Consider the following 26,783-nt stretch of genomic DNA (forward strand, 5'->3'; position numbering starts at 1 on the left):
CTCGGACTATCTTCAAAAAGTTCAATAAGCTATGTAATCAACAGGGTTTCACTCAGCTCATCACCAAGCCAACTAGGGTTACAGATAGCTCTCAAACCACCATATATCTCATTGTAACCACAGACAAATCTAAAGTCACCGCGAGTGGGACTATTGAATGTGTTGGTCTAAGCGACCATGATATCATTTACTGCACCCGTAAAATACATAAGTCCAAAGCTGACGGCCACAAAACAGTTGAAGCTAGAAACCTCAAAACCTACTCTAGCGAAGCCTTTAATCTCAAACTGGAGAAATCAGACTGGTCCCCAGTACTAGTACTCAGGTCGATGAAGCCTGGCTGGGCTTTAAATCCGTTTTCAACACTACCCTAGACGAAGTGGCTCCTTTGCGTAGGGTCAGGGTTAAAGCCCGCTCACAGCCATGGTGGAATTCGGAAATCTGTGAATCAATAAAACTCGGAGACAAAAAATACTCTGAGAAACGCAAATGTAATCACAAACTCAAAAAAGGCCCCAATAAACACCTTGAAGCCAAATTCCAAACAGTCAGTTTAGAGGCTAATAAACTGAGAAACCGGACAACCTCCTTAATCCATTCTGCCAAAAAAAAACTACTTGGATGAGAAAGTCGAGGAAAACATCCACAAACCACGAGACCTATGGAAGCTATTTAAAACCCTGCTGTGGCGCTAAACTTAGATCCATAGCCAGCAACATATCCATCCAAACTCCCATAACCCTCCTCACTGACAGTCTTGATGTAGCCAAAAACCTCAACAACAAAAGCCTTACACTACACTAGCAGCACTATACTAGCTAGGGCTGCACTGGGTAGGGTTAGCCCTGAATACAGGACTCTCATATACATGAGAGTCCTGGTGCCGCCTCAACATGAGGAGTAGTGGGCAATCGAGCCCTTAACGGTTTGAGCTAGGAACGTCAGATTTCAAAAATAAAGTGCTTACATAAGCCAACTTTGATAACAATTTGACGCCGCACAACGTTCATTACACGCCGCTACCGGATTGTTGAATAAAAAGCATTTTTGTCCGAAATTATTTTGCTTAACATAGGACTTCCGCCTCTAGTGGACAGTCGCGTCATCTCCGGTTGATCATTGTAGTGAACGGAGATGATGCGATGACGCGACTGTCCACTAGAGGCGGATGTCCTATGTTAAGCAAAATAATTTCGGACAAAAATGCTTTTTATTCAACAATCCGGTAGCGGCGTGTAATGAACGTTGTGCGGCGTCAAATTGTTATCAAAGTTGGCTTAGGTAAGCACTTTATTTTTGAAATCTGACGTTCCTAGCTCAAACCGTTAAGGGCTCGATTGCCCACTACTCCTCAAGTTGAGGCGGCACCAGGACTCTCATGTATATGAGAGTCCTGTATTCAGGGCTATGGGTAGGGTATACATATACACTGCGAATTGGGAAGTGGCTAATTATTCGACCATCAGACAAAACGTTTGTGCATCCCATTCCTTCCAACACCAGTTAACTCACATATCACAAACACCGACACGCTCTGCCCAGCTGTTACTGTTATATTACCTCATAGTAGACATGACTCGACAGAGAGAGGATGAGCTTAGCCTTGGGTCCTTTCACTTTTAGTGGTTTGATGCGGTCGGGAGTAGAAAGTAACTAAGTACTGTACTTAAATACAGTTTTGAAGTATTTGTACTTTAGGCCTACTTAGTATTTCCAGTTTTCAGTAGGCCTACTTTTACTTCTATTCCATTACATCTCAGATCCAAATATTGTACTTTTACTCCATTAAAATTATTTGAAAACTTTAGTTACTGATATAAATGATTATATTATAAAAAATACATTAATGGACTTTAGACATATTCTATACCTTGGCTATTTGAAAATAGCTGATCTACAAAATCACAACGCATCGCGATGTGAGCTTGTAGATCTGCTATTTTCAAACATTTTGTAGTTTTACTCAAGTACATTTTTAATTCTGGACTTTTACTTGTGAGTATTTCTACATTGCAGTATTAATACTTTTAATCAAGTAAAAGATTTGAGTACTTTTTCCACCACTGCACTTTACATCATGTTGTAGCCAGACTAGAATTCCCCTGCGCTCAAGGACATAATTTTAGGGCCTACCTAATAACACCTTGATGCGGCATAGTTTTGCTTTTGGAAAATTCGTTTGGTATATGCATATTTTAGTCCAACTCGTAGTGACTGTCAAGACTACACTCGGCTACTCGAGGATTGAGGAAACAAACGGGGGGAAACAAAACAAAGCGACGCCACTTATTCTACTTCCGCCTAGAGAGATTGGCCCCCTTTAAGGCATTTTTCCCTTTCATCCACTAACAAAACCAGACACACGCACAACAAGCATACACACTTCAGTTGCTCTCAGTGGTCTGACTGCATTCCCATATGTCACACATGGGCAACATATGGCTGTGTTTTTTAGATCTTTAATGATTTTATATTGTATTTTAACTGTATGTCTACCTTTGGCTTCGGCTGTAATAAAGTTTGATTGATTGATATAGGCCTATGTGTGTGTGTTCCATAAGCACATGGAACAGTCAAAAGAGGATTTTTGTTATGACAAATGCACACAACGCTCACACCTTATTGATTAAGAAAGGATGTGTTCAGAACAGATAGATATCCCACTCGTGGTGTTACACCAAACACATACAGTAGGCCTATCAAAATAAATAACCAAATGAACACCATGACACAATGCTACACATACAGTAATCCTCCAATACAATTTAAAGTCCAAAGTAGGCCTACAATGTATTTCTCTGAAATGCATTCTCAACTAGAAGCAGTGCTTCCGAGCACAGGTCTCCACCAGGCTGTGCGTCCTGGTGGTGCTACTGTATAATAGGCCAATGTAAAAAGGGTGGCATATGTTCTTCAACTTAGATCTTTCATGGCAATCGGACGCTACATGCATGATTTGAATTGAGCATTGTGTTCCAAAAATGTGTTTTGCTAAAGTCTACCTGCTGGTGGCGCTATAACAATGTGAAAAAGGTAGAAATTGTTCCTTGACCTAGTGGGAATATGTGTGGCAAATTTCACGGTAATCGCAAGCCAGCAAGAGCCGTTAGCCACCGCGTCCAAGTCCATGAACACGTCCATGGACGCGTCCATGGACGCGTCCACGAAAAAAAATGGCGATGGACGCAAGGTCGCGTCCATGGACGCAAACGGCCGGCCGCTGGGACGCGGGACGCAAAATTGAACGTGGGACGCGTCCCGTGGGACGGGGGACGCAAAAGTGAACGCAACGCGGGACGCGTTTTTATGGAACGGCTGGCCGCTCGCGTCCTTGGACTCAAAAGAGGACGGGGACGCAAAAGTGAACGCAACGCGGGACGCGTTTTTATGGAACGGCTGGCCGCTCGCGTCCTTGGACTCAAAAGAGGACGGTGACGCAAAAGTGAACGCAACGCGGGACGCGTTTTTATGGAACGGCTGGCCGCTCGTATTCTTGGACTCAAAAGAGGACGGGGACGCAAGAGTGAACGCAACGCGGGACGCGTTTTTATGGAACGGCTGGCCGCTCGCGTCCTTGGACTCAAAAGAGGACGGGGACGCAAAAGTGAACGCAACGCGGGACGCGTTTTTATGGAACGGCTGGCCGCTTGCGTCCTTGGACTCAAAAGAGGACGTGGGACGCGCAAAAGTGCTGCTCTCGTCCTTTGGCTGCGTCCATGGACGAGGCCATGTGGACGCAAAACAAATTCGACGTCTATTGTATGTATTTTTTATGGAGAATTCAAAAAGTCACATGGTACACAACTTCAAAATAAAAGCTGTAGGCTAGTCTAACATCCAAGTAATAGGATCAACAGGCAGGCAGGCAGGGGGTCCATGGCTGGTTCCCAAAGTGTGTTTTGGGGACCCCCAGGGTTTCTATGGCTGGTTCACAACAGCCTGGTTCCCAAAGTGTGGTTCGGGTACCTCTGGAGGTCCATGACGGATTTCCAAGGGGGTCCATGGCTGGTTCCCAAAGTGTGTTTTGGGGACCCCCAGGGTTTCTATGGCTGGTTCACAACAGCCTGGTACAGCCATGGCTGGTTCCCAAAGTGTGGTTCGGGTACCTCTGGAGGTCCATGACGGATTTCCAAGGGGTTCCATGGCTGGTTCTCAAGGACCTCTGGGGGTCCCTGAGGGGTTTCCAAGGGGGTCCATGGCTGGTTAGCAATAAGTGTAATAGTGTAATAGGTGAAATAGTGTAATAGTGCATTCTTATCAAAACCTACACCAGCTGTCAGTCTGTCAGTCAGTCTGTCAGTCAGTCAGACTTTCAGTCACACTTTTGCCCTTCTCATAGTGGTTTTGGATACCAAACCACTACCCCCATTTCTCCCTCTTCTAGCGCCACCATGAGGCCGCTTCTTGCAAAACAATTTTTTAAACCTACACCAGCTGTCAGTCTGTCAGTCAGTCTGTCAGTCAGTCAGACTTTCAGTCACACTTTTGCCCTTCTCATAGTGGTTTTGGATACCAAACCACTACCCCCATTTCTCCCTCTTCTAGCGCCACCATGAGGCCGCTTCTTGCAAAACAATTTTTTGGACACTGCTCATAAAAAATTTGCCCTAAAATCACGCAAAGCGGTACACAGTATGTATACACTCATGTCATCAACATGGAACTGTCCGAGATAGCGTCCAAAAATGTGTTTGAAAAAATCGCCCTGATGGTGGCGCTATCTCAGACAGATCCATGTTGATGACATGATTGTAGACATACTGTGTACCGCTTTGCGTGATTTTAGGGCAAAATTTGTAGGAGCAGTGTCCAAAAATGTGTTTTGCAAGAAGCGGCCTCATGGTGGCGCTAGAAGAGGGAGAAATGGGGGTAGTGGTTTGGTATCCAAAACCACTATGAGAAGGGCAAAAGTGTGACTGAATGTCTGACTGACTGATAGACTGACTGACAGACTGACAGCTGGTGTAGGTTTTGATAAGAATGCACTATTACACTATTTCACCTATTACACTATTACACTTATTGCTAACCAGCCATGGACCCCCTTGGAAACCCCTCAGGGACCCCCAGAGGTCCCCGAACAACACTTTGAGAACCAGCCATGGACCCCCTTGGAAATCCGTCATGGACCTCCAGAGGTACCCGAACCACACTTTGGGAACCAGGCTGTTGTGAACCAGCCATAGAAACCCTGGGGGTCCCCAAAACACACTTTGGGAACCAGCCATGGACCCCCTGCCTGCCTGCCTGTTGATCCTATTACTTGGATGTTAGACTAGCCTACAGCTTTTATTTTGAAGTTGTGTACCATGTGACTTTACACGTGGTCACGTGACATTCATGATGACAATTTCTTTCCTGGACTTGAAAATTGAATAATGGGCCTATTTTCAGTTTGTTGGTTCTAAATCAAATAATGCCAAAATACGAATCACACACTCAGAAATTGAAGCATTTTTCTGATTTTTTTGCAAGCTAGAAAATAGGAAAAATTTGCCCATTTTCTGATAGTTTTAATGGGGTAAAAAATCAAATAAACACCTTTTTAAAGATGTTTTTCCTTTGTTGGTTCCAAATCAAATAATGACAAAATACGAATCACACATTCAAAAAAATGAGAACATTTGAAGCAATTTCCTGAATTTTTTGCAAGCTTGGAAATTGGAAAAATGAACCAATATTTCATTTGTTGATGGAGCTAGAATATCATGCAATTGAAAGAAAATAGATTTTTTAAGATTCAATTCCTACTAAAAATCAGATTAGCCACTTGTACAAGCCGGGCGTTTTGCATACTTTGAATACACCAAAAATGATCAACTAAACGAACAGAGCTCTAGACACTGCACTCGAGACACTGCACGTATTCTCTATGTTCAACGCATTAAATAAAGGTCTGTTAAGTTACAATATAAACTTTCCCTCTTAATGATTTGACCCTGGATACTTCACATATCCAACTTTTAGTACGTAAAATGAATCACACAAATGATGAAGTATACATAGTTTTTATTTGAAACTGAGTTGTCCACTCACATGTAAAAAGCGGATCAAAAAACATTTATTTTCTCTCGTCAACTATCACAGTCAATTTGGACCCAATATACAACAATGTCAGAGGCATTAGCATTATTCTTTTTCAAATGTTCCTTTGCTCTGAAAATTAAAGAAAAATGTTTCCACACATTCAATTTTTTTAATTTTTTGATAACAACACAGTTGGAAAAAAAATTGGCAAAACAATACACATAGGCTGTTGTTGATAGGACTTCTTAAACTTGGCGTGTTTTCTCTTCTTCCGACTCTGTAAAGTAAACAAACACATCTTTTTTAAAATATTATCCTCAGACACATTTTAAAATATTAAAAACGTTTGTAGACATTAGGTTCTTAATCACATTTTAAATTACAACATATCAATACCTGATCAGGCTCAATTTGTTCTTCTTCCTTCTCGCTCTGAAAAGTTAAGTAACACATGAGGTCAGGTAATTGCTTTTGTGTGCGATCGTTATGTAAAAAAAAAATATATATATATATATATATATATATATATATATATATATATATATATATATATATATTATGATCAAAACAATACCTTATCTGCTGAGGTCAATGTGGCCTCTCCTCGATGCTTTGTTTATTCCGACTCGTCCTGAACCCCCCCAAAAAAAGCCAAAATTGTTTATATCTATATCTATATATATATATATATATATATATATATATATATATATATATATATATATCGGGTGCAAACCCTGTATGTCCAAGTATCAAATGTATACGTTCTTTCGCAAACTAAAGCCCTTCTTTATCATACAAGGACCACAAAAGTATTGAAAACAGCAGATCTACAAGCACACAACGCCTCGCACCGCGAGGCGTGGTGTGCTTGTAGATCTGCTGTTTTCACTAGTTTAAGGCATTTTTAAAATGATAAATGCTAAACGAATGGTTTTGGACATAGAAGGTTTTCACCCGACAACGACGATATCTATCTATCTATCTATCTGTATATATATATATATATATATATATATATATATATATATACACACACACACATACACACATATATTTTTTTATTGAGATCCATTAGATTTTGAATCATTTTTACCTGGTTCTCTTCTCGAGCAATCCATTTTGGTTGCACATCACACCGAAGCTTCATTTTTCCTTCCCTAGAAAAGAATAGAGGTTCATAGATTTCTCTCTCTTCTCTCTCTCTCTCTCTCTCTCTCACTCATTGTGGGTTTACTCACCGTAAGTCCATCATGACGATTCTTTCTGCTTGATATCTAGTTGTAATCAGTCTCTTTTGCAACCAAGCAATGGTGATCTGAGAAAGACATGAAAACCAAAAAATAATAAATTGATTATACATAAAGGTTTATGTTTTAAATTATCAATCAATCAATTAACATTAATTTTACTAACCTCCGGCATTAGAACCCTCTTGATGTATTTACTATTTCCGAAAATTGCTGGTAGTAAACCACAAGTTGTTTTGGTCAGGTGCCTTTGGATTCCCTTTCTCTGTCGGAATATGTACAGATATTGAATCAAACAAAAAAAAAAATATATATATATATATATATATATATATACTCACACAATCAACATTTAGTAATGTTCTTTCTTTTAATTTATAAATTCATACCGTATCTCGAGTCACCCCAGCCAGGGTTACATGCGATTGATATAGCATCGCCCATTGCGGTGCTAACTTTGGATCGTTGTAGATCAAATGACGGTTTGAATGCCTTAGTCCTTTCCGGATGTCCCTGTCCATTGCCTGGAAATCAGTTGTTAAAATTAGGAAAAGTATCTCAAAATTTCTTCCACGTCTTCTGTATATTGAGAGACCATTATTCCTGCTTTTGGTTACAATACCTTGATTTCATCATCCGTAATGGTTGCTCTGAGCGACTTTGAATCGAATCTGTCCTCTAGGTTCCTTTGAAAAAACAACAAACAATTATAAATGTATTAATATATTACTTGACTTAATATTACATAAGAATTCTTCTCCCTAAAATTTAAAATTGTCTACTTCACATTTCCGAAATTTACGAGGAGATAAGAATTACATTGCTTTGAAGCATCCACATTCGACCATTCCAGAGTCAGTCTCTTTCAGGCCTGCACATTCTCTGTGGATGAAATCTCCGCAGGTCCCACAGCATTCAACGTTAGGTATGCTCAATCGATGTCCCATTTGGTAGACGCAACTCCCTATAGTTGTTCCCATGCAAACGGCAACATTTGCTTCAAGGCCTCTGCGTCTTCCTCTTCCTGGACGCGAAGAGGGCTGTCTGGTAGTCCTACGAGTTGAAATTTGGCTCTCTGCTGTAGTAGAACGGGTTGAAACATGTCTCTCTCCTTCTCTGCTGGGCCCCATGACGACGACATCGTCGTCCTCATCATCCTCGCCATCGCCATCATTTCCGTCGTCGCCTCTGGCTCTTTTATGACCGGAGGACTGGTCCTGTAGGAGTAATTAAAAGAAAGGAAAATAATCGATGGTGGTTGAGGATAGTATTTTATGTGAAGTCATCAGAATTTAAGAAGAATTAAACTAACTTACCTCCGCCACAAACCTCTTCAGATCAACGTTTGTGAGCATCATAGCACCATGGTATAACCGCAGCTTTTCGAGTTGAAATCTGGTAAGGCCCTCATCCGGGAATTTATCATACCCGAGTTCATGCTTGGCGTTCTAATAGAAACATTAAATCATTTTGTTAACACTTATAGGATATTTCATTCCACAGCGATACTTTATATGAAATCATAAAATTATCTAAAAGTTCAAACATAATCACTTGACATGCGAACACTCTGCAGTTCCAGCCATCAAATTGCCTCCAGCTGTGCGGGCTACGGATTACCCAATCATCGAACCCTTCAGGGATCCTCGCTTGGAATGCCCAACTAAAGGAAAAAAACATATATATATACTTAAAAGTAGATAAAATATTTGTCTTTATGGTTTGCGGCTTGTGGAGCGATGTGTATGTTTTAATTTAAGAATAAATTATTTACGTCAGTATACTGAGCTGCCTGTCATCAAGGACCCGTTCTTTGTCCAAGGAGTCGTAGATGCGGATTTGTTCCTTTGCATAGTCAATCACCTTAAATATAAAAAAAACAATGTCATATCTAATATTGTATACTCTTTTTTTCCCCTTCATGATTGCAATGATATTTACATAGGCAATTAGCTTGGTTTTCAATGACAGCTGTAATGTTATACTTATTTTGTAATTGCCTACACCAGTCTACGTGCATGTGGATTTTTTGCTGTTATTTGTACTAAAGTTATATAACAAACTTAGTGATTGATTGCTTGCTGGATTGATTGAAGAGCGTATTATAAGTTTGTATTGGAAAATGTACATTGAGATTCTTACCACGAGAATAAAATGGTTTGGGCGAGGTTCCGTCCCTCCAACCATAAGGGGGATGAAGTACTTCATACCATCAGCCTGCGTGACAAGACATTAGCATTATTAATATTAAGGCTATTAACCATCAATAAAAAAAAAATTATTAAACAAGGTGAGAACTCACCTGAATCCCATCGACAAATGCCCCTGTCTCGTATGCCGTTTTCCATACAGGCCAATCGTAATCTCCAAAGCTCTGGAACTGACATTAAAATGGCAGATGTTAATAACTTCGGAATTAGATGTCTAAATTTGTTTTAATGAATGGCCGAAAATGAATAAATTTAATTTAAGAGCTCTTACATAGTCGTACCCCTGGACAAGCTGGGCAACACGGAAATTCACGACCTGTTTATATACACAGATTGAAAGATTAAAGTTAATACATATCTGTGTGTGAATATGTATAAAAATACAAATTATTGATTAAATAAAATGGATATTTACATCAGCTGTTAACCAACTGGTGATTCTCGGATGGTTTTCTTCGCAGATTTGCGGCGGACAGATTGACTTCAAATCCGTCACCGACAATTGAAAGCGACCAACTTGAGTCAGCACTCTGCTGTTGCCTTCGATCAGATTGGATGCGATTCGGATGGACTCCTTAAATTAAATAATAAAAACGGCCACAACAATAAGAAAATACAGTTAACTTCGTAATGAGAAAGACATTTGACCGGCTTAAAAGACTTGGAGCTAGTGACATATAAAGAAAGACATATAGATAGAGAGCGAGAGAGAGAGAGCGAGAGAGAGAGAGAGAGACAGACAGACATACAGACAGACAGACAGACAGACAGACAGACAGACAGACAGACAGACAGACAGACGTTACCAATTGATCTGGAGTGAGCTCATATTCCGTTATCTCAAACGTGTTTCCTTGTTCTTCATTCCCGTGCCAGTCTTGGACGGGTGCATCCTTTTGAAGGATGTCTTCAAGGTCCACTCCCTTCGTCCCTTGTTTGTCAAAGTCGGCGAAATCGTCCCCACTTGATACCGGCCGTCAGCCTCCCGGTCCAGACCTCTCGTCTTCTTCCAGGTCCAAAAAAAAAGTTCGCGTCCACTTACGCGTCCCACGTCCTAAAACCTGGTCGCGTCCATGGACGAGGGGAAGGACGCGAATGGCCAGCCGTTCCATAAAAACGCGTCCCGCGTTCCCTTTTGCGTCCCCCGTCCCACGGGACGCGTCCCACGTTCAATTTTGCGTCCCGCGTCCCAGCGGCCGGCCGTTTGCGTCCATGGACGCGACCTTACGTCCATGGACGCGACCTTGCCTCCATCGCCATATTTTTCGCGGCCGCGTCCATGGACGTGGACGCGGCGGCCAGCGGCTGTCTCTCCCCTGTGATGCCAGGGGAACCAAATCCCTTTTATGCCCATATATGGAGATCCCCGTGTTGCCAGGGTAACCAAATCCATTTTATGCCCATATATAGAGATCCCTGTGATGCCAGGGGAACCAAATCCCTTTTACCCCCATATATGGAGATCCCTTATGTCATCAATATTAAGCCCATATCTGTGAATATCTTTGGGTACCAGATGTCTCCATACATGGTTAAATGGTCCGATATACATCACTGGCCAGAAGACCAAGAAATGGTGCAACCTCGCCCTTTGCTTTTCTCCCTTAGGCATCTTACTGGTAGGTAGTTTAATGAGGAATGCAGTATGGTGGTAGGTAGGTAGTTATGGCCTTTGATGTAAGATTTTCACTTTCTAGGATAACTATATTTGCTATTCCCAGATGATGCCCTTTTAGGGTACCCCTCATGCCCATATATGGAGATCCCCAGGCTTTACTAATTAACATAAGTTTTATGCCCATATATGGAGATCATTGTCCCAATGTCATCAGATATATGGGCATAAATGGACACAGGCAAACTAGATGGGCTGTATGGATATCCAGATGTGTGATGTAAGTGTTTTATTCCAAATGTGGCACCCCACAGACATATTTCCAGAAACAAAATCCCTTTCATGCCCATATATGGAGATTTCTGATGTCATCAATCCCAGGCCCTGTAAAAAACATGGTTGCTATGGTAAACAGTTGGTTGCTAGGGTAAACAGTTGGTTGCTAGGGTAAGAAAACATGGTTGCTATGGTAAACAATTGGTTGCTAGGGTAAACAGTTGGTTGCTAGGGTAAAAAAAACATGGTTGCTGTGGTAAAAAGTTGGTTGCTAGGGTAAACAGTTGGTTGCTAAGGTAAAAAACATGGTTGCTATGGTAAACAGTTGGTTAGTAGGGTAAACCTTCAATGATTTTGACATCTTGTTACTAATCTGTCGGTAGATAATGCCGGTCTTATATAAGGGTCATTTGTGTACGGTGTGATGTCATACTGATGTCAGCAGTGTGACAGGAGATAAGCGACCAACGGTCGCTTATCTCCCGATTAGGGAGTCTTACTGGTCATTGCGACCGTCAGGGAGCAGTTTACTATGAAAACCTCCACCGGCCGTCCGTCCGTCGGTCGGTCGGTCGGTCGGTCGGTCACACGTCACACGTCACACGTCACACCTTTGCCCTGCTCATATCTCCGCATCGGTATATAGGGCTTGTTTGTTTATTGTATGACATCACGCCACATCATCAGCTGTGGACTCTGTGATGTCATCGTATCGCATCAGTATATAGGGCTTGTTTGTTTATTGTATGACATCACGCCACATCATCAGCTGTGGACTCTGTGATGTCATCGTATCTCCATATATGGCCATCTCCGTATATGGAGATATAAGTCGTCCATGCCCAAGTATGGGCTGGTGAGGTCAGACTTTGTGTGATGCGTAGGTTATCTCCATATATGGAGATTCAACATTCCAGGCAATGCTCTCTTCCCTGGTGAGAATTGCCCCTTTATATAGGGCTTGTTTGTGTATTGTATGACGTCACGCCACATCATCAGCTGTGGACTCTGTGATGTCATCGTATCTCCATATATGGCCATCTCCGTATATGGAGATATAAGTCGTCCATGCCCAAGTATGGGCTGGTGAGGTCAGACTTTGTGTGATGCGTAGGTTATCTCCATATATGGAGATTCAACATTCCAGGTGTAACTATGGCTACCCGTATGACGTGAGAGGTGGAGGTTGTGATATTTGTGGAGATAAGCGACCAACGGTCGCTTATCTCCCGATTAGGGAGTCTTACTGGTAGTAAACTGCTCCCTGACGGTCGCAATGAAAACCTCCACCGGCCGTCCGTCGGTCGGTCGGTCGGTCGGTCACACGTCACACGTCACACCTTTGCCCTGCTCATATCTCCGCATCAGTATGACATCACACCACATGTGTACACAAACCTTTGTGTACGTTGCTGTGGCAACAGTCTGTTGTTGCTGGTTTGTTAGTGTACGTTAGCAACCACCTTAGCAACCATGGTTTTACCCTAGCAACCAACTGTTTACCCTAGCAACAAACTGTTTACCATAGCAACCATGTTTTTTTACCCTAGCAACCAACTGTTTACCATAGCAACCAGATACGCAGAGCAGGGATCTCCATATATGGGCATAAACAGGTGACATCACACTGATGTCAGATACTCAGAGCAGGGATTTCTCCATAATATATGGGCATAAAAGGGATTCTGTTAGGGATCTCCATATATGGGCATAAAAGGGATTCTGTTAGGGATCTCCATATATGGGCATACAAGGGATTCTGTTAGGGATCTCCATATATGGGCATAAAAGGGATTCTGTTAGGGATCTCCATATATGGGCATAAAAGGGATTCTGTTAGGGATCTCCATATATGGGCATAAAAGGGATTCTGTTAGGGATCTCCATATATGGGCATAAAAGGGATTCTGTTAGGGATCTCCATATATGGGCATAAAAGGGATTCTGTTAGGGATCTCCATATAAGGGATTCTGTTAGCTGTTAGTGATCTCCATATATGGGCATAAAAGGGATGCTGTTAGGGATCTCCATATATGGGCATAAAAGGGATTCTGTTAGGGATCTCCATATATGGGCATGAAAGGGATTCTGTTAGGGATCTCCATATATGGGCATAAAAGGGATTGTATCCCAGATGATGCCCTGTTAGGAGATCCACACTAACAGAATCCACATATATGGTCCTACCGACAGCTGCTATAAGCCAACCCTGGCGATAAGGTCTGAGTCGAAGAAATGCTTCTTTCCTGGCAAGAATTGCCCCTTTATACTGTAGGGCTCGTTTGTGTATTGTATGACATCACGCCACATCATCGGCTGAGGACTGTGTGATGTCATCATATCTCCATATATGGAGACATAAGTTGCTCATGCCCAAATATGGGCTGGTGAGGTCAAACTTAGTGTGATGCGTAGGTTATCTCCATATATGGAGATTCAACTTCAATGAGTAACCATGGCAAACTGTCAACTGCCCGTATGTCTTGATAATTGGTAAAACAATTTTTTTGGCCTATTTGTGGAGATAAGCGACCAACGGTCGCTTATCTCCCGATTAGGGAGTCTTACTGGTACTAAACTGCGACCTTACGGTCGCAACTAAACTGCGACCTACGGTCGCAAAAACCTCCACCGGCCGTCCGTCGGTCGGTCGGTCACACGTCACACGTCACACCTTTGCCCTGCTCATATCTCCGCATCAGTATGACATCACACCACATGTGTGTACACAAACCTTTGTGTACGTTGCTGTGGCAACAGTCTGTTGTTACTGGTCTGTTAGTGTACGTTAGCAACCACCTTAGCAACCATGGTTTTACCCTAGTATAAGACCGGCATTATCTACCGACAGATTAGTAACAAGATGTCAAAATCGTTGAAGGTTGAATCTCCAGATATGGAGATAACCAACACATCCCTGTTGACTCTGTGATGTCATCGTATCTCCATATATGGCCATCTCCGTATATGGAGAGCAGCCATAGTTACACCTGGAATGTTGAATCTCCATATATGGAGATAACCTACGCATCACACAAAGTCTGACCTCACCAGCCCATACTTGGGCATGGACGACTTATATCTCCATATACGGAGATGGCCATATATGGAGATACGATGACATCACAGAGTCCACAGCTGATGATGTGGCGTGATGTCATACAATACACAAACAAGCCCTATATAAAGGGGCAATTCTCACCAGGGAAGAGAGCATTCCCCACTAGCTGAGTATCTTAAGATGGTTGGATGTGATGATAAGCTATAAGCTTAGTTGATCCTGGCGATAAGGTCTGAGTCGAGGAATGCTCTCTTCCCTGGTGAGAATTGCCCCTTTATATAGGGCTTGTTTGTGTATTGTATGACATCACGCCACATCATCAGCTGTGGACTCTGTGATGTCATCGTATCTCCATATATGGCCATCTCCGTATATGGAGATATAAGTCGTCCATGCCCAAGTATGGGCTGGTGAGGTCAGACTTTGTGTGATGCGTAGGTTATCTCCATATATGGAGATTCAACATTCCAGGTGTAACTATGGCTGCCCGTATGACGTGAGAGGTGGAGGTTGTGATATTTGTGGAGATAAGCGACAAACGGTCGCTTATCTCCCGATTAGGGAGTCTTACTGGTATCAAAACCTCCACCGGCCGTCCGTCACGTCACACGTCACACCTTTGCCCTGCTCATATCTCCGCATCAGTATGACATCACACTGCTGACATCAGTATGACATCTGATGTCAGCAGTGTGATGTGTACACAAACCTTTGTGTACGTTGCTGTGGCAACAGTCTGTTGTTGCTGGTCTGTTAGTGTACGTTAGCAACCACCTTAGCAACCATGGTTTTACCCTAGCAACCAACTGTTTACCCTAGCAACCATGTTTTTTTACCCTAGCAACCAACTGTTTACCATAGCAACCATTTTTTTACCCTAGCAACCAACTGTTTACCATAGCAACCATGTTTTATTTACCTTAGCAACCAACTGTTTACCATAGCAACCATGTTTTTTTACCCTAGCAACCAACTGTTTACCCTAGCAACCAGCTGTTTACCATTGCAACCATGTTTTTTACCCTAGCAACCAACTGTTTAACATATGGAGTTATATGTTGTTCGTGTCCAAATATGGGGCTTGTGAGGTCAGACAATGCCGGTCTTATATAAGGGTCATTTGTGTACGGTGTGATGTCATACTGATGTCAGCAGTGTGTGGAGATAAGCGACCAACGGTCGCTTATTGCAACCGTAAGGTCGCAGTTTAGTATCAAAACCTCCACCGGCCGTCCGTCGGTCGGTCGGTCACACGTCACACGTCACACCTTTGCCCTGCTCATATCTCCGCATCAGTATGACATCACACCACATGTGTACACAAACCTTTGTGTACGTTGCTGTGGCAACAGTCTGTTGTTGCTGGTCTGTTACTGTACGTTAGCAACCACCTTAGCAACCATGGTTTTACCCTAGCAACCAACTGTTTACCCTAGCAACCAACTGTTTACCATAGCAACCATGTTTTTTTACCCTAGCAACCAACTGTTTACCATAGCAACCATTTTTTTTACCCTAGCAACCAACTGTTTACCATAGCAACCATGTTCTTTTACCTTAGCAACCAACTGTTTACCATAGCAACCATGTTTTTTACCCTACATCCCTCCATATATGGAGATAACCGACGAATCTCACTAAGTCTGACCTCACAAGCCCCATATTTGGACACGAACAACATATAACTCCATATATAGAGACATAGCTGCTGACATCAGTATGACATCACACTGCTGACATCAGTATGACATCACACCGTACACAAATGACCCTTATATAAGACCGGCATTATCTACCGACAGATTGTGGAGAACTACATTTGGCACACCCTATACAGTCTATGCCACAGACCCGTTGGGATACTGCCACAGACCCGTTTATATGAGATGGTTTCCTGTGGAAATAAGCTTAGTCTTTTCATGGATCTCCTTTTAGTAGACCTTGTACCAGTGAACTGTACCGTCATGAAACAGTTTTCCTAGGCAAACTTCTAATAAAGTCTTCAATCAATCAAATCAAACGAGAGTTTGGGTCGACTTTGAAAGAGGGCGACTTATCTGGCTACCATGAAATGGACTAATCAACCGGATTCTTTCGTTGGCTGCCTGGTAGAACTGCGTTTGGCATTTCTTTTTCGTCCCATGATTTAATATGGATGTAGGCCTACACTACAGTCCTGTAACAGAATTTCGGTTGCAATTCGGTGCGACGACAAAACGCAGCGTCCATCACTATGTTGTGTGGGTTATGAATGAATGGACGAATTCGTTTCTTGCAAAGGGTTGCCCCGCTGATCAGTATTAAATCTCGAAAGACACTAGGAGGTGCTCTTATCGGGCCCCTCATTGATTACGGAGTCCTTGTCTGGTATCGCGACGCCCGAGCTGCCTTAAAGTTAAAGCTCCAAACAGCCCAGAACAAACTAATTCACCGTTTGTCAGCCTTCTGATTGGTCCATGAGACTCCCTGACTGGCCAACCAGAAAAATACATTCACTTTTTGCAAGCGGGGGTGGAGTTCTGCAGTCGGAGAAAGTGGGAGCCGTCTTTCACCGGCTGTCCGCACTGCGGAGCACGGCCAGGCCGCTCGCGAGTCGCGACCATAGCGTTTGCGATCATTGTAATGAATAAGCTTCAACAGACTAGTTCACATGGACCTTATCAATGGTCTAACTTGTTACGTTTGGGTACATATATTTTAAATGGGCAGAATTACGAAAAGCCAGCCTATTATGTGAGGAGATGTTGGAGGAGAACAGATTATAGTTCTCCTCTTCCTACCCAAGATGCAATGCGCGATTTCTATTCTCTCTCTGATCCAGAGGATTAAACTAATTAAAACATATATTTTCGGGGGAAAATTACTGTTTTGCTATGTAATTACTGTACCTTTTTCTTCCCTTTTTATTAATATCACGTAGATGTGTTTTTTTTGGTACTTTATATAGCTGTAATGAGGCTATGAAGGAAAAAAAAATCCCATCCACTTCCACTATAAAAGAATCTGCAATAGTGATTCTGTCCCACTGGGATTAAACAAATTAAAACATATATTTTCGGGGAAACCCCCTGTTTTGCAATGTAATTACTGTACCTTTGTCTTCCCTTTTTATTAATATCACCTAGATGTTTTTCCTTTGGCACTTTATATAGCTGTAATGAGGCTATGAAAAAATAAAAAATCCCATTCACTGCCACTATAAAAACAATCTGCCCAGGGTTAATGTCCCAGCCTAGTAACAGGGCAGAATGGGGCGGGATTTGCAAACTAGTGAATTAGGGTGGTGCTTGGTCTTCCACCTCTGACCCACCTTACCGATCATCACCACGAAAGCGTGGGGTGGCTCAAAGTAGCTGACAGAGTACAACATCTTGCAATGGGCCTGGTGTACAAGATTCACTACACCTCCAAGATACCCATGTACCTGGCAAACTACTTCTTAAAGGTCAAGGATGTTCACGATCACAACACCAGAGGCAGCTCCACTAATCATCATCAAGATTTAACACTAAACAACGCCCTTCCACAAGCCTTAAAGGAGAGCAAATCCCTAGCTCCTTCAAAATTGGTATGAAAAGTCACCTTCAGACAGCTGCTACCCGTGACTTGTAAATAGACTAAGCCCCCATGCTCTTCCCCCCCCCCCCCCCCATTTTTCTTTCTTTTCTGCCTTTGTATTTGATGTTATGCTTTTGAAACTGATACTATCCTAGATAAAGTAGGCTATGTTCTATCCGTCTGTCTTTCAATGTTATATGAGATACTTAAAGTGTGGTTCCTGTGGAAATAAGCCTCGGCTTTCTAGGATCTCCTTTTAGTTGACCTTGTACCAGTGATTTGTACTGTCATGAAACTGTACTTTTTTCTATTGCAAACTTCTAATAAATTCTTCAATCAATCAAAAAAAAAAACGTACATATTATTTAGGAGGCTATTTCAATCGTGAAGCGTGTGCGTTGACTGCGTTCGAGTGCGTCTTGCAACTTTCATAGCGCAGCGTGTCACACTCTCTCTCTGTGTCTGTCTCGTAGGTAGAGTTAAGTCCTTTTTTTCCGAGGCTTGCAAAGGACACCCCCCAGGGCCCCCAATCTCCCAAGTATCCCTTAATCTCCGCCGACCTCCCGCGGCTGTGTTTGTAGTGGCGTGAGTGAGTCAGTGAGATGAGATGGAGAGTCGTCAAACATCCACACTCCACAGAGAGACAGTGGAAGCAGCTCCTCTGGCTGCCTCTGGCGACCGGCGCCGGTCACGGAAAAAATACAAATAAAGAAAAAAATAGCCCAGTAGAACACCATAGTGTGTGCACTTTGTGGAGGGACACTTCAGACCACATTGTCCACCGCGCTTCTCTTCTGCCCACAACTAGATGATCTGAAAGGCGGGGCAGCCTAGAAAGCTACTAGAGCCCCCCAAAACAGCAGGAGCGCTCGAAAAATTAGACAGAAGGCGGAGCTAGGCTCACAGCATGCTCTTTTCAATTGAAGTCAGTGCCGTTGGCGTTGCAAAGGATATGATTCAAGCGCTTCATGGTCACGTGGCTCTCAGGGCAAAAGCAGATGTAAATAGGGCTCAAGTTGTGAAATTGTAATTTCTTTTTTTGGGCTTGTTTTCATAGACCAGTTTGCTTGTTTCACTAATCTGTCAAATGTGGCAACACACTTTCATCCCTGTTAGAAAACAAACAAGAGCAAGCGTCTCTTGCCGACAAGCTCCCGATGGCTCCCTGTCGGCAGCAGGCGCTTTCTGCCATATACTGTTATAGTAGTTGTACAGACTTAAAGAGATATTCCACTTTCAAAAAACTTTTTGTCATTGTATGGTCTAATCAGGCTTGTATGAACACCCTGAACAGTTTTTAATTAGCTTGATTCAATATTTAGATATTTGATGTAAATGTTATCTGTCCCTCCAGGCTCAGGGCCTCTCCCCACACACACCCATTGTAACTTCAAAATCAATTTTAACCATGATAGATTCATTAAAAACACCCATCATTTTTTCTGGTGACTCATACTACCCTCCTAATACGTGAGCAGGCTGTGTTTTTCATGTATTTTTAATAATTCTTTGGGAAAATGAAAAAAATTAAATACAATAAAAATGTATAGAAAATACATGAAAAACGTTATGGAAAAAACACGGCCTGCTCACATATTAGGAGGGTAGTATGAGTCACCAGGAAAAAAATTGGTGTTTTTAATGAATCTATCATGGTTAAAATAAAGTTTGAAGTTACAATGGGTGTGTATGTGGAGAGGCCCTGGGCCTGGAGGGCCTGGTAACATTTACATCAAATATCTAAATATTCAACCAAGCAAATTAAAAACTGTTCAGGGTATTCATAAAATCCTGATTAGATGATAAAATTACCAAAAGTTTTTTTGAAAGTGAAATATCCCTTTAAGCTGCACCGCTGTACTCTGCTGCAGCAGTCATGGAAACTGGACGTTCCACTCAAACTTACGCTGACGTTGTTCGTATTCACATTTACTCTATCCTATCACTTGTTCCATCTGTGTCCTTTTTTACCCTTTTCCCCATAGTGGGGGAGCCAATCAGTCAGATTTGTTGGTTGTAATTTTGGAATGATAATTTTTGGAGACATGATTATTTTGATTCTTGGGGTTCTCAGAATGTCTCAAATTTTTCTTTTTGGATTTAGCTTGTGTAATTAGCATTATTAGCCAATTAATTGCCAAAAACAGGAAATGGCAATAACTTTGCTTCTAGGTAACTTATAAAGGTGATTTAGTCCATATTTGTGAGGTCCAAAAATCAATCTGTCACCATTGTGAAGTCATACAACCTTTCCTAATTAGCATAATGGGCATATATTATGCAAAAACGAGGTCTGAGATGTGCATAACTGCATATGTGGGGCAGATGAATAGACGTGTTGTATATGCAAATTACACTAATAAGGAAAGGTTAGTTATCCTAGTTATGGAAAGGGAATATTTTCTAGACATGCATACAGACTTACACTGCCTGTAAGACCATGTTTATTAATTAACTTAAAGCAAAGAAATATAGCTATTTCTGGTTTCGGTGTGATTATTACATAATTATTACACAGACAAAGGGTTGCATGATATATTTATAGGATGATGGTGATAATTGATGACTTTATAAAAATACATCTTAGAGTCTGTGAGAAGCTTTCAAAGTTGACAAAAACAAACAAAAAATGCAGCAATTTGCTTATTTTCACCTCGTTATTGCATAATTTATTGCATAATTACGAACAATGTAAATAGGGAATGAATGCCCCGCCCTTTAATGCAAACCCCATTATACTGTTGTCATAGGACCCGTTTTGACCATCTGTTTGCCTGTGTCCATTTATGCCCATGGAGATATCTGTATCTGTCTGTCTGTCGGCGTCCATTTTATGTCCATATATGGAGATCACTGCAGATATAGTTCTGGGTCCATTTTATGCCCATATATGCCCATATATGGAGATATCTGTCTATCTGCGTACATTTTATGCCCATATATGGAGATCTCTGTATCTGTCTGTCTGTGTCCCTTTTATGTCCGTATATGGAGATCTTTGTGATTCTGCGTCCATTGTATGCCCATATATGCCCATATATGGAGATATCTGTTTATCTGCATCCATTTTATGCCCATATATGAGATCTCTGTCGCCTTTTGTTTGTTTCCTCTTTAAGCAGAATACGCAGCCTGCTTAAATCTGCATCATTCAAGTCATCCTCCCAGTCCCACGCTTTGTTGCTTGTCTTATGTTTGTCTCTATTATTTTCTTTTTCTTTTTTGGAGCGTGAGAGTGAATTCAGCTTGAGTTTTTTTGGAGAACTTGTTTTTTGTCAGTCTTGTGCTGTTGATTTAGCTTGTCTTATGTTTGTCTCCTCCATCTGCACCTCAGCCAACCCAGATCTCGACTACTGATCCTTGTTCTCTTCAGCAAAAGCTGTAAAGTAATTTAAATCTGCATCATTGATGTCCTCCCAGTCACACTCTTTGTTGCTTGTCTTATGTTTGTCTCCTCCTCCATCTGTTTGTCTGTGTCCCTTTATGCCCATTATGGAGATCTCTGTATCTGTCTGTGCCTCCGACTGTGTTGCAGACACAGTGCTGGTTCCCCCTTTAATGCAAACCCGATTATACCTGTTGTCATAGGACCCGTTTTGACCATCTGTTTGCCTGTGTCCATTTATGCCCATATATGGAGATATCTGTATCTGTCTGTCTGCGTCCACTTTATGCCCATATATGGGGATCTTTGACCATCTGTTTGCCTGTGTCCATTTATGTCCATATATAGAGATATCTGTATCTGTCTGTCTGCATCCATTTTATGCCCATATATGGAGATCTATGCAGACACAGTGCCAGTTCCGGAAAATCCTGATGTCAGACATCAGAATCTGAACCTTTCGTGCTCATTCCAGAAAATCGTGTATCGGGTTGGGTCGAGGCCGAGCACTGCACTACCTGCTGCGGTGGGGAACGCGCGTGCCGAATTTGAAATAGGGAATGAATGCCCCACCCTTTAATGCAAACCCCATGAATGCCCCACCCTTTAATGCAAACCCCAATATACCTGTTGTCATAGGACCCGTTTTGACCATCTGTTTGCCTTTGTCCACTTATGCCCATATATGGAGATCTCTGCACACACAGTACCGGTTGCGGAAAACTCTGATGTCAGACATCAGCTCCGCATACGGGCATTCATTTTATGCCCATATATGGAGAACGCGCGTGCCGGTGGGACGAACGTTTCTCGAGATACGCGGATTACATACATACACACTCACAGAGATTTTTTGTTGACTCATGTGGCGTACGTGATGTCAGAGCCCTTTATGATGTGATGTCACAATGAGTCGGCGCTTGCGCCGATTTCCTCCGGAACAGCCTGATGTCAACAATCAGCTCCGCATAAGGACATTCCGAACGTTTCGCGCCGTTTCGGGAAAACCGTTCGTCGGGTCGGGTCGAGGCCGGGCACTGCACTCCGCGCCGAGGCGGGGAACGTGCGTGCCGAATCTGAAGCCGGTGGGACGAACGGTTCTCGAGATACGCGGATTACATACACACAGACAGACTCACAGAGACTTCTCACAGCGTCTAGTCGGCGACCTGGCCAACTCGGGAACGATGTAAATAGGGAATGAATGCCCCGCCCTTTAATGCAAACCCCATTATACCTGTTGTCATAGGACCCGTTTTGACCATCTGTTTGCCTGTGTCCATTTATGCCCATATATGGAGATATCTGTTATCTGTCTGTCTGTCTGTCTGTCTGTCTGTCTGTCTGTCTGTCTGTCTGTCAGCGTCCATTTTATGTCCATATATGGAGATCACTGCAGATATAGTTCTGGGTCCATTTTATGCCCATATATGCCCATATATGGAGATATCTGTCTATTTGCGTCCATTTCATGCCCATATATGGAGATCTCTGTATCTGTCTGTCTGTGTCCCTTTATGCCCGTATATGGAGATCTTTGTGATTCTGCGTACATTTTATGCCCATATATGCCATATGCGTCCATTTTATGCCCATTTATGGAGATCTCTGTATCCGTCTGTCTGTGTCCCTTTATGCCCGTATATGGAGATCTTTGTGATTCTGCGTCCATTTTATGCCCATATATATATGGAGATATTCAGAGATTTTTTGTTGACTCATGTGGCGTATGTGATGTCAGAGCCTTTTATGAGTGATGTCACAATGAGTCAGCGCTTGCGCCGATTTCCTCCGGAACAGCCTGATGTCAACAATCAGCTCCGCATAAGGATATTCCGAACGTTTCGGGCCGGTTTCGGAAAACCGTATGCCCATATATGGAGATATCTGTCTATTTGCGTCCATTTCATGCCATATATGTAGATCTCTGTATCTGTCTGTCTGTGTCCCTTTATGCCTGTATATGGAGATCTTTGTGATTCTGCGTACATTTTTTTATGCCCATATATGCCATTTTTTTTTTTTTTTTGCATTCTGAGAACCCCAGGAATCAAAATATACATGTCTCCAAAAATTATCACTCCGAAATTACTATTAGCATGTCACATGTCGAGATTCCATATTTGTGAAACCTGCTGATTTATGCCATGTGTCTAATTGAACTCACACACTTGATGGAAACTCAGCAGTAGAGCACTTCCTTCAGTACAGCCCCCTCTCACCACAACAGCAGTAGGAGGAGACAACAGTTAGTCACTACTCTGTCATAAAAGTTAGTGTTCACTCAATGAGCAGTAACAGCATGGAGCAAGCATCCCTCTGCCTTCTAGTCTGTGAGTAGCCTACAAATACTGTGCGTGTGTGTGCGTGTGTGTGTGTGAGTGTGTGTGTGTGTGCGTGCGTGCGTGCGTGCGTGCGTGTGTCTGTCTGTGTGTGTCTGTGTGTGTGTGTGTGTGTCTGTGTGTGACTGTGCGTGCGTGTGTCACAGAGTGTGTACAAGACGAGGAATTTGCTACCTCACTACTATTATACAAGGCTATGTTATAGCCAGGGCTTTGACGTAGGGATCGAATTAAGTTAGGCCTAATTATTCTTACTTTTATTTTGAGAAGAAATGCAAAACAGCTAGAATACCCAGTACAGTTGTTTTTCCATGCAACATATCAACATTTTACTTCTTCTCTCCACATTAAAACTGTTATCCTTTAGCCTTAATGTTTTACTGTACGTCCGTGCTAACAATTCAGTCTAGTATTAATATTAACATCAACCCTAACAGCACTACGGGTAGAGTTCTCAACGGGCCTGAAAATGAAGGCGTTAATTAGTTGGGCCCAGACTAACTAATTAGCATAGATTTTAGGCCCTACCCAGCCCGAAAATGGCAGGAGAGTTGGCACAAGGAGGCACGTGGTCTCAACTCCAATTTAGCACTAAAGTAAATTAATTTTGGTAATAAATAACAAATTAAATTAAACTACCAATATTACACATTAGTTACACAGTGCATAATCTGGGCATAAAGTATGGTGCAAAACTCAAACTGGTTGTATTTAGGGATCCCAATTTAAACAAGCCAAAGGCTTTCTTATGGTTTATATCCTTTTAGTCGACCTTGTAGTAAACTGTACTGTCCTGGCCTACCTTTTCCAAACCTCTAATAAAATCAATAAAATCTTCAATCAATCAATCAAATGGTCTCTGAGTTGTGATCTCTCTCTCTAGTGGTTATTTCCATGGTGAGTGTCTCAGCAGAAGTTACAAACAGTGGTGAAGGTGATAAAGGTGAGTCTGTTTGTCTTCTACTGACCTGATGTTCAAATTATCCACAACTGTCAATGGAATCAGGGAACCGTAATAAGAAATACAAATTTGATTTAATATCAACTTTCTTCTGGATTTCTGCCCCACAGTCTCTGTCAGATTCAGTCCTGACAGATATCAGTTTTTTAAATATGAGCGTGTCTTTCTGAGATGTGAGGACAGACAGTCTAACTCTACTGTCTGGAGACTGAAGAGGAGAATCAAAAACATCACCTCAGAGTGTGATGATGGTAAACATCGCTGGGGGAAGAAGAACACCACAGGATGTCTTCTCAGGAACATGGAACCCTTAGTAGACAGTGGACTTTACTGGTGTGAGTCTTCAAAGGGACTTAAAAGCAACACTGTTAATATCACTGTTACTGGTATGTTCAGCAAATCAATAATTTGTTGTAATTGTTATTTTATTTTATTTCAGTTTGCTTATTTTATTTATTATTCAGTTTATATTAAAACCTCCTAATGTTGGGACAGTATTGTTCAGAGTGATGTCATAAATGTTCTATTCTGATGTAATTTATCATTGTTCCGGTGGAGATGTGATCCTGGGGAGCCCTGCACTTCCTGTGATGGAAGGAAGTGATGTCACTCTGCACTGCTGGTACAAAGACAAGACAACTCGCAAACCATCCTCTGACCTCCCAGCTGATTTCTATAAAGATGGATCCTTCATCAGGACAGAGTCTACAGGACGACCATCCACACTGTTTCCAAGTCTGATGAAGGATTCTACAAGTGTACCATCTCTAACCGTGGAGAGTCACCTGAGATCTGGATGGATGTGAGAGGTGAGATGGTTGTATCACAAACCTTGACTTAATATGTGCAGTGATAGAAGGAGTGAGAGGTTGTTTTCATTGGTCAGCTCCTGTATCTCTGAATCTCCCTTTCTCTCGCTCTCATTTAAGATTGGCGCACAGCTCTTAATGTGTGTTTAAGAGTAATATTGACATAAAAACTATATGTTTAAGAGGAATATGTGTCTCATTCTGCTTCAGATTTGCTGACCTCCACAGACAACCCCCACTCTTCCTCTCTCCCTACATATTTCTATCCTCTGGTGTTTGCTGGAGTCTCCATGGTTCTGATGCTGATTCTGGGCCTGTGTCTCTGGAAGAAGTACAAAGGTATGTATGGTATTTAGCTGTGTAAGATTCTGATGGATGTAATATAACTGTTCCTTGTGCCCTTTGAGACGAGCAAGTAGAAGACAAGGTTTATCCTTGGGGATAAACATCGAACATATCAGAGAGAGGTGTTAGGTACTTTATAAATCCCCAAAGGGAAATGACGCTGTTACATACAGCATCTCTGATAGAGCCATCAATAAAACACTTAATAAAAGATCATCTCATGTAGGCATCTAAGCATAGTCAACCTACAATAATAATAAAAATAAACCAAACACTACTAAGAGTCCAATGGCTTGAATTCAACATCCCCCGTCCTAATCAGCCTGATCAAGACAAACAGATGAGTACAGTCTTTTTTGCTGCAGTTGGAAATATCTTCTATAGGAGCTTCTCTGCCGTGCTACAGTGTCATGTAAGGGGTGAGAGAGATTGTCCATGATGGCCAGGAGTTTAGTCTTCATCTTTCTTTTAGCCACCTCCTCCACAGTATCCAAGGTCGGTATACCGAGGAGTGGAAGTATGAACGACAGAGCCTATAGGTTTGAACACTGCTCCTTCTTGTGTCTTTTCGGGGTTAATCCCCAAGGATGAAGGTTTGTCGTCCGTACTTCCAGATTCCTGTCTCTGATATTTTCGGGGATTTATAAAGTCAATCTATTCTAACATGTATTTTCATTTATAATTATTATGTTCTGATTGTGTGTGCGTGCGTGCGTGCGTGTGTGTGTGTGTGTGCGCGCGTGCGCTGCAGGCTGCAGGACTGACAGACAGTGTGAAAAAGATTTGACCTATGCTGATGTGACAGTGACCCAGCAAGCTCAACCCAGGAACAGCGGAGGTAGAGTAACAACACCACACTGAGGCCTACACATAGTTCCTTATACACTCACTGACGTTTGGGGTTTTGAAGGTCAGTGAGGGCTCTGGCAGGCTCTTCATGTAC

At 42.2% G+C, this 26,783-nt stretch overlaps 2 long non-coding RNA genes across 2 annotated transcripts in view; both read left to right on the forward strand.

The window, feature by feature from the left end:
* The window catches only part of LOC308296942, a 46,039-nt gene extending 21,383 nt beyond the window's left edge, over positions 1 to 24,656 (forward strand). The window contains exon 3 of the long non-coding RNA XR_013962650.1: positions 24,609 to 24,656. This is a non-coding gene — a long non-coding RNA (uncharacterized lncRNA). The remainder of the gene's footprint in view (positions 1 to 24,608) is intronic.
* A 590-nt stretch (positions 24,657 to 25,246) lies between these two features.
* On the forward strand, positions 25,247 to 26,678 carry LOC308296842. The gene is made up of 3 exons (XR_013962641.1): positions 25,247 to 25,495; positions 25,706 to 25,834; positions 26,592 to 26,678. It is a non-coding gene; the product is annotated as an uncharacterized lncRNA (long non-coding RNA).
* Positions 26,679 to 26,783: the final 105 nt, after the last annotated feature.

This window comes from Nannobrachium achirus (assembly GCF_963921795.1).
Source record: "Nannobrachium achirus genome assembly, chromosome: 13".
Lineage (NCBI taxonomy): Eukaryota > Metazoa > Chordata > Actinopteri > Myctophiformes > Myctophidae > Nannobrachium > Nannobrachium achirus.